This window comes from Suricata suricatta, chromosome 8, assembly GCF_006229205.1.
Source record: "Suricata suricatta isolate VVHF042 chromosome 8, meerkat_22Aug2017_6uvM2_HiC, whole genome shotgun sequence".
NCBI lineage: Eukaryota > Metazoa > Chordata > Mammalia > Carnivora > Herpestidae > Suricata > Suricata suricatta.
The window spans coordinates 63,906,110-63,914,176 of record NC_043707.1 but is presented as its reverse complement, the minus strand read 5'-3'; the positions used below and the strand labels follow the sequence as shown (position 1 = coordinate 63,914,176).

The window sequence follows — 8,067 nt, the reverse complement described above, 5'->3', positions numbered from 1 at the left end:
AGAGAGAGAGAGGGAGACACAGAATCTGAAGCAGGCTCCAGGCTCTGAGCTGTCAGCACAGAGCCCGATGCAGGGCTCGAACCCACAAACCGTGAGATCATAACCTGAGCCGAAGCTCAACAACTGAGCCACCCAGGCGCCCCTCAGAGCAACTTTCAAGCATACAAAACATGTTGTTAATTGCAGCCACCATGCTGTACATTAGATCCCTGGGACATATTCATCTTATAACTGAAAGTTTATACCATTTGACCTCCTCCACCTCCCTTAACCCCTAGTAACAATCAACCTATTCTCTGTTTCTAGAAGTTAATTTTTTTTAATTGCAGTATAGTTAACATACAATATCCTATTAATTTCAGGTGGACATCATGTGACTTGCGGCTTTTACACATTATGAAATGATGCCCACATTAAGTCTAGTTACCATCTATCACCAAAGTTATTACGATATAATTGACTACAGTCCCCACCAGTGCATTACATCCCCATGACTAATTTATAACTGCAAGTTTGTGCCTCTTTGGACACTTTCTCTATTTGGCCTGCCTCCCAAGGCAAGGTATGGAAGCTACAAGAAGTTTGGCCTTGAAGGAATAAGGTCCTTTACTCAGGAGTAAAGGTCCTGAAAACTCCTCCTGGGCTTGTCTTCTGAATTAAAGAAAGCTTAAAGTAAGCCCAGATAAGTGACGGATTGAGGGGACTTAAAAATAAAAATTCCTGGGTGGTGTATCTGACAACTCATCCAAATAAATGAAATTAAATAGGTGGGCTCATTTTCCAGCCATTCCAGATAAATAAGCACTTATTATATTATTATGTTTGTTCAAGTAAAAGCCTTATTACTTAGGGGAGGAATGTGGTCCACACAGTAGGAAAAATTTTTCCACTCTCTTTTTGCGTGTTTAGAATTGGCGAGTCTACTAGTTTCCATTTCTTTCTCCAGTTGTGCATTTTAAAATACAAGATCATAGAATTGAAAAATATTTTGGCCTCACCTAGTCTTTTGTCAAAAAGTTTTCAAGGAAACTGCTTTGTAAGGTGATGCAAGTCCACTCGGCTTTCAGCTTGAAGAAGGTACGGTCTGATTTATGGGCTTTATTCCCAGTAGAAGAAGAAATCCCTTTCAGCTGTTAAAATTTGCCTTTGAGTTGTTTCGTTTTGCTACTGTCTTGCTGTAAGTTCTGTTGAAAAAATAAAACAAAAATTTCCTCATATAGTTACATGGAATTTAAATGATAATACAGTTGACCCTTGAACAATGCAGGGGTTAGGGGCTCTTACCTCCTACTCTCCAACCCCATGCTCAAAAATCCACATATAGCTTTTGATTCTCCAGAAACTTAACTATTAATTAGCCTAATGTTGACATAAATTGTTGATTAACACATTTTTCTATGTTGTGGTTTTTTTTAAAGTTTATTTTTGAGTAATCTCTGCATCCAATGTGGGGCTCAAATTTATGACCTCAAGATTAAGAGTTTGCATGCTCTTCCTACGGAGCGAGCGAGGTGTCCTTGTTAGGTTTTTACATACTGTATTCTTACAATAAAATAAGCTAGAGAAAAGAAAGTGTTACTAAGAAAATCCTAAGGAAGAGAAAATACATTTATAGTACTGTACTGTAAAATATCTGCATATAAGGGGGGGGCGCCTGGGTGGCTCAGTTTGTTAAGTGCTGGACCTTGGCTCAGGTCACGATCTCGCAGCTTGTGGGTTTGAGCCCCATGGCGGGCCCTGTACTGACAGGGAACCAGAGCCTCAGATTCTGTGTCTCCATCTCTCTCTGCACCTCTCCTGCTCATTCTCTTTTTCTCTCTCTCAAAAATAAATAAATATTAAAAAATTAATTTAAAAATCTGCATGTAAGGGACCCACACAGCTCAAATTCATCCACACAGCTCAAGGGTTAACTGCATATTATTACATTTAAACAGATGTTCCCAAAGTGAAATTTCACTTTATAAAACCTCTCAATTATTTATCTTATACTCCGATTGTTCACATATCCTTATCGGGGTCCATGTGTGTTAAACCACCATTCATTATTATCACACAATTAGTCGGGGTGGTGATCACCCTTGTACCATGCACATGTAGAGGAGGAAAACACTTTTCCTCTAACCTCTTAGGTTTTGTAAATGATGACTATAAATTAAACTGACAAAAGACAAATTAACACAACAGATTTATCTGCATGCACCTGGAGCTTCCCAGAGGCGAAGTGAAAACCCAAAGAACAGGGTCTGGCTTGGTAATTTCTATACTATTTTAACAGGGGCAATAAACTGTGGAGAAGGGGCAAAGTTAAAAGGTTTTGGCTTCCAGGAGTGTTCAGCTGTGGGAAGGTAAACGTGTTGGGGAGGGGGGGATGAATGAAGGGTTATTTTAGTAAGGTTTGTTATGCAAACTCAGCGATAAGATTCTCCAAGGATTAAGAATCATTATTCTCTTCCTGGTACAGAAGAGGGGAGGAGGGAGGCCTTCACCAACAGGAATCTCCTCTGATTTTAGGCAGAAACGGGGAGGGCAGAGGTTCCTCCTATGTCTGCTGTTTCTGAATTGCCTTCGCCTCAAAATAATCCCTATGCCAAAGCAACGGATTTTGGGATGGCATCTATTACATCTTAAATCCATGAGATAGAGGTCATGTTATATATGTGCTCCTTACCAGTTCCTACCAGCGTTCCAAGTAGGAAGCAAGTGGCCACACTTACATTTATGAGTTAAAATTGGGTGCAGTTAGGGTGCTGGGTGGCTCATTTGGTTAAGTGTTCAACTCTTGATTTTGGCTCTGATCATGATCTCATGGTTCATGGGATGGAACCCTATATTGGTGCTACTTAAGATTCTCTCTCCCTCTCTCTCTCTGCCCCAGTTCTCTCTCTTTTTCCAAAGAAATAAACATTTAAAAATAAAAAAAAAAATGTGATGTAGTCAGTTAAGCCTCAAAAAAGAAACTGCACTCTTACGACCTCAGGACTGTGGAGTTATTTACATAACCATCCAAAAGATTGTTGGGGCACCTGGGTGGCGTCTGACTTCGGCTCAGGTCATGATATTACAGTTTGTGCATTCAAGCCCCGCGTCGGGCTATGTGCTGACAGCTAGCTCAGAGCCTGGAGCCTGCTTTCGATTCTGTACCTCCCTCTCTCTCTGACCCTCCCCTGCTCTCGCTGTCTCTCTCCGTCTCACTCAAAAAGAAAAAAAAGATTGTTAATATATAACTTAATAATGTGTAAGCTCCTTCAGCTGTAAGCAAAAGATACTGTTCTAGTCAGCATCAACCCCCAAAAGATAAATGAAAGTTGGCAAATGTTCTTTTAAAATGCTCATCTTGTCATCCAACTCAGTTATTCAAATGTCCGTTACTATAGTGTTTACTGTGTGCTGAGTTCCCTCCTAGACTTTGGAGTGACAGGAGTCAGCAAGACAAAGTCCATGACTTCAGAGTTGTGGCTTCCCTTGCTCAGGTTTTGCTATGTGAACTGATTCAGGGAAAGTCAAGATTTGTCCTTAGATCTTTAATTTAACCCAAACATGTGTGTCCAAGGATAGCAGCACATCCAGTGATTTTTCCTAGTTATTGTGGGACTCACCTGTGTTTCCAGGATAAACTCCAAACATCTTGGAGTTTACAAAGCCCTTTTTACATAAAATGTCTAATAACTAGCCTGAACACACACACACACACACACACACACACACACACACACACACACACAAAACCAACAACAATCAAAAAATGTTTTCAGAGCCTTCTGTGTTCCACCTTTACGTTCTCTGTTCTAGGCAATGGTCAGCTTTTAGTAATTTAGGAAAGCAGCTGTGCCCAGAAAAAGCCTTTTCCCTATGTCCTCTCCTGCTTTCCCTGGCTCGCTTCCACTAGGCTCATTAGTCACCTCCTCTGGGAAGCCTTCCCTGCTCCTAGTCTGAGTCTGGTTAAGTACCCTTCTGGGTTCCTAAGACTTTAATTTTTAGCCTCTGCCCTAGAAATGATCATGCTATATTATACCGGTCTAGCCTCTCTTTTCACTAAACTGTGTGCTTAAATTTAGAGACTAGTTCTTTTATATCTATGATGACATATTAAAAGGAGGGAAAAAAGAAAGAAGGGTGGATATGGGTAGAAATAGGTAAGAATTCGCCTCAGAGCCCCCACTTTTTTTTAATGGAAGCAGACCCACGTGGTCCAAACGAGCACCAGTCCTTCTCAGTTGTGAGACTTTGGGCAAGTTATTTAACTCAGCTGGGCCTCTTACTAAGTGCTTAATAAGCACTTGCTGAAAAAAATAATAATGATTAGAGACTTAATTAAGAGTGACAGTTAACATACACAGCACTTAGTCTGTGCCAGTATTGTGTTGAGCACTTCTATAAATTACCTCTATTAATCCTTATAACCCTGTGACATGGTACAGTATATCCCCTCTATAGAAGAAAAGGAAGAAACTGTGGTCCTGAGAGGGTGACTTGCCAGGTTACTTAGTGGGACTTCGGAGCCCATTCTCTGAACTATCACTCCCTGCTGCTGTTTGCTGGCTGCAAAGGAGGAGAGAAGAGGGGAAAAGACAAGATGATGAACATAAAAAATCCCCTGCCCTTCTCAAGAAAAGCATTCCTGGGGCACCTGGGTGGCTCAGCCAGTTAAGGGTCAGACTTCTGCTCAGGTGATGATGCAGTTTGTGGGTTTGAGCCCCGCATCAGGCTCTGTGCTGACAGCTCAGAGCCTGGAGCCTGCTTCAGGTTCTGTGTCACCCTCTCTCTCTGCCCATCCCTCACTCGCACTGTCTCTCTCAAAGATAAAATAAAACATTAAAAATGTTTTTTAGAAAAGCATCCTCTATTGCTATTACTGCATTTCCTGGGGATGACCCACCAAAACTCCCAAAGTGCTGCTCTTCAGTCTGACATTCTTGCTTTGAGCTAAAACTGCCCCTACCTACCCAAAACATCTCACGTTAATTATATGTGGTTTGCGGGCCTAGAGGGACAACATAGCTACTTGACTATGCTCCACTGAAGAGTCTTTCTTCTTAATCAGGACTGTCATCCTCTTTGGCAGCATGAGAAGCTATGGAAGGCCTTTGTGGGAGGATGACGTCACCCCTAGCTAGCCAGGCCACCTCACATCTGCAGGAGACCTTATTAAGTAGGAGAGGGATGTTGGTTTCCTTTCTAATTTCTGAGATTTCCTTCTCATTCACGAATCCGCTTAACACTTATACTTTACGTTTACCTATTATAAGTTATTTATTTCTAAAATAACACATGCGTGTCTCTAGGAATTGTTAGTCTCAGGACAGAAGCCCTGGTCAATAAAGTAGATGACTCTCCTCTAAAGACCCCTCTCCCTTCGCCTCGCCTACAGGGTGAGCCCCAGCAGTGAGGCTTGTATTTCTTTCTTTTTTAAATGTTTGTTTATTTTTGAGAGAGAGAGAGAGAGAGAGAGCGCGCGGAGAAGGGACAGTGAGAGAGAGGGGACAGTGGATCTGAAGTGGGCTCTGTGCTCACAGAAGACAGCCCGATATGGGGCTTGAACTCACAAACTGTGAGATCAGTACCTGAGCTGAAGTCAGATGCTCAACCAACTGAGCCACCCAGGCACGGAGGGGCTTGTATTTCTTGACTCTCTCCCTGACAGCCAGCTGACTAGAAGATCAAGATGGGACAGTCGATTCTCTTGCCTGGGTATTTGGTTCTTGGTTGGTCACTTCAACTTCATATAAATTTAGATGCTATTCATTCACATTCCATTTTATATGTAGAAAAGCAGATAAAGTAGGTTTATTAGTCAGGTTCTAGATTGCAGCTTCTTTAATAAAGACCCAATACGACCCCAGCTTCAATGAGATAGAAGTGTGTTTCCCTTTCATACGCGTCCAGGGCTAATATGAAGGCCCCATGCATCTGGAGACCCACGTTCCTACCTTATGGCTCCAACATCCTCTCCTGGCTGCTTCCATCTCCAGGTCAGAGACGACGGCTTCAGGTCCCGCCATCTTCATCCACGTGCAGGCAGTAAGGCGGGAAAAGGAAGGAGAGAGACGCTCACTCCTTTCCATTTAAGAGCATACCCTGGAAGTTGTGCATATCACTTCTGTCTGTATCGCAGTGGGCGGAGCCTAATAAATGACTACAGTTAGCAGAAGGGAAGCTTGGAAGGTGGCGTTTAGCCAGGTGGCCTCACGTCCAGCCAAAACTCTATCCTCATAGAAGGGGCGATACAACAAGCAGCCTCAGCTGCTGTCAAGCTCACACAGCTGGTCCGCAGAGAGTCAACATTAACTAGAGACAATGAGAAAAAGAAGCAGAGTGACTTGGGACCTCTGAGGCAAGGAGAGCCACACTGCCTCCTGTTGGCACCCATTTCTTGGTTTCAGTCTCTTCTTCATCACCAGCACGTTGCTTTCTCTTGCTTAAGTCCTTGGCTTTACATAGGCTAGCCCAGGGGACCAATAAGCCACGTGTAAGACAGCCTGATGATGTGCTCCTAGAAGGCAACAATCATTATTATTATCATTATTTTTTGTTCCTACTCAGGGTTCCACACTGTACGGAAATATCGATTGAACTTGATGTTTCCTTTAGCAGCTGAGCGTATTTGCTAGCTGTCTCCCTTATTTTTGCCAGTGACAGTTTGTAGACTTCCAAATTACTTCAAAGAACAGAAAGGGTGGGCCTGCAGGAGGATCAGAGAATGTCTCAGTTTGAAGCTGGAGGAGGAAAATACTAACAGTTCTGGCACAGGCCCTTTCCTGAAGTCTGTCAGCGCTCCAAGGGCGGGGCTGCGCTGCGCAGTAGGCAGCGGCCATCTTCGCCCACGGTTGTGTGAGCCGGGGAGACTAGAGGGTCGCCCTCCCTCCCGTGCAGGGACAGATGTTTGTGATGGGTGCATTCAACACCGATGCCTCCCGCTCACCCTCAGATGCAAACGCTCTAGCCTCGACTTGGAGAAGAGCCTTACATGCAGCATTTCTCAGTGTTCTAAATTTAACCTGCTGGAAGGAAGTACCATTCTATTAAATGCTTTTTAAATGAAAGATTTGCTTTTTTTTAATGGAAAAATCTGCATTTCATCAAAGCGATGGAAAACAATACCCTTGACTAGTTCATTTGATACAAAGCCCAGCATAACAACATACCCAAACCCATGCTTTTATTGATCATCTTGAAGGGAAAATGAAGCAGGGGATTTTGAGAGGCTTGCCCAACAAGGGCCTGTAAGCTGTATTCTGCTGTATCCTAATGAAAACAGCGGGATTCAAGTTATATCCCAGAATTTACAAGTCTGCCTGGCATGGAGAAGGTATTCAGTTAATTCTTGTTGAATAGGTATGTTTCAAACGGATGCTGAAGCCATTACTCTAGAAATCTCAATAACATGATACATTTAAACCTTTTACTCTTAAAACACAGGATTTGTGAATGAATATCAAAATCAACTTTGTTGATAGTGGGAATGAAATCACTGGGGAGGATTGGTATGATAAGAAGGACTTTTAAAGCTCAATGATCTAAAATTTGTAAATGGGAGCACCTGGGTGGCTCGCTCAGTTGAGCATCTGATCTGGATTTTAGCTCAGGTCACGGTCTCTGGGTCACAGGATCGAGCCCTGTGTCAGGCTCTGTGCTGAGCGAGGAGCCAAATTAAGAGTCTCTCCTTCTCTCCCTCTGCCCTTTCCCCCACTCATACTCTCTCTCTAAAAAATAAAAATAAACATCATAAATGATAGCACTGCCATTTTCTGCTTTACTCTAAACATCACAATTAACTTTTACAGTGCTGAAAGGCTCCTAACAGCTTCTAATTTTAGAGAACAGTCATTGAGGAGAGAATGGTGCTTGGCAGCATTTATATTCTTTACTTCTTCAGGGACATTCTTTCAGATGCTATGATTCTGAGTCTTTTTATGAATGATGCATTCATTTAGTGACATTACGTTAGACAGTGCTGTGGTATTTTCCCAAAAAATATTTTGTTCAGAGACAACTAGTTTAGGTCTCTGCTTGGGGGCGGGAGGCCCAAGACCACACCCAGGTTCGATGATTAAAGAGGAGATGTCA

General features: G+C 42.7%; 1 long non-coding RNA gene across 1 annotated transcript in view; it reads right to left on the bottom strand.

The window, feature by feature from the left end:
• LOC115300283 overlaps positions 1–6,483 on the bottom strand; it is a 10,829-nt gene extending 4,346 nt beyond the window's left edge. Inside the window, exons 1-2 of the long non-coding RNA XR_003912584.1 lie at positions 5,931–6,483; positions 999–1,184 (exon numbers count right to left, since the gene is read on the bottom strand). This is a non-coding gene — a long non-coding RNA (uncharacterized LOC115300283). The remainder of the gene's footprint in view (positions 1–998; positions 1,185–5,930) is intronic.
• Positions 6,484–8,067: the final 1,584 nt, after the last annotated feature.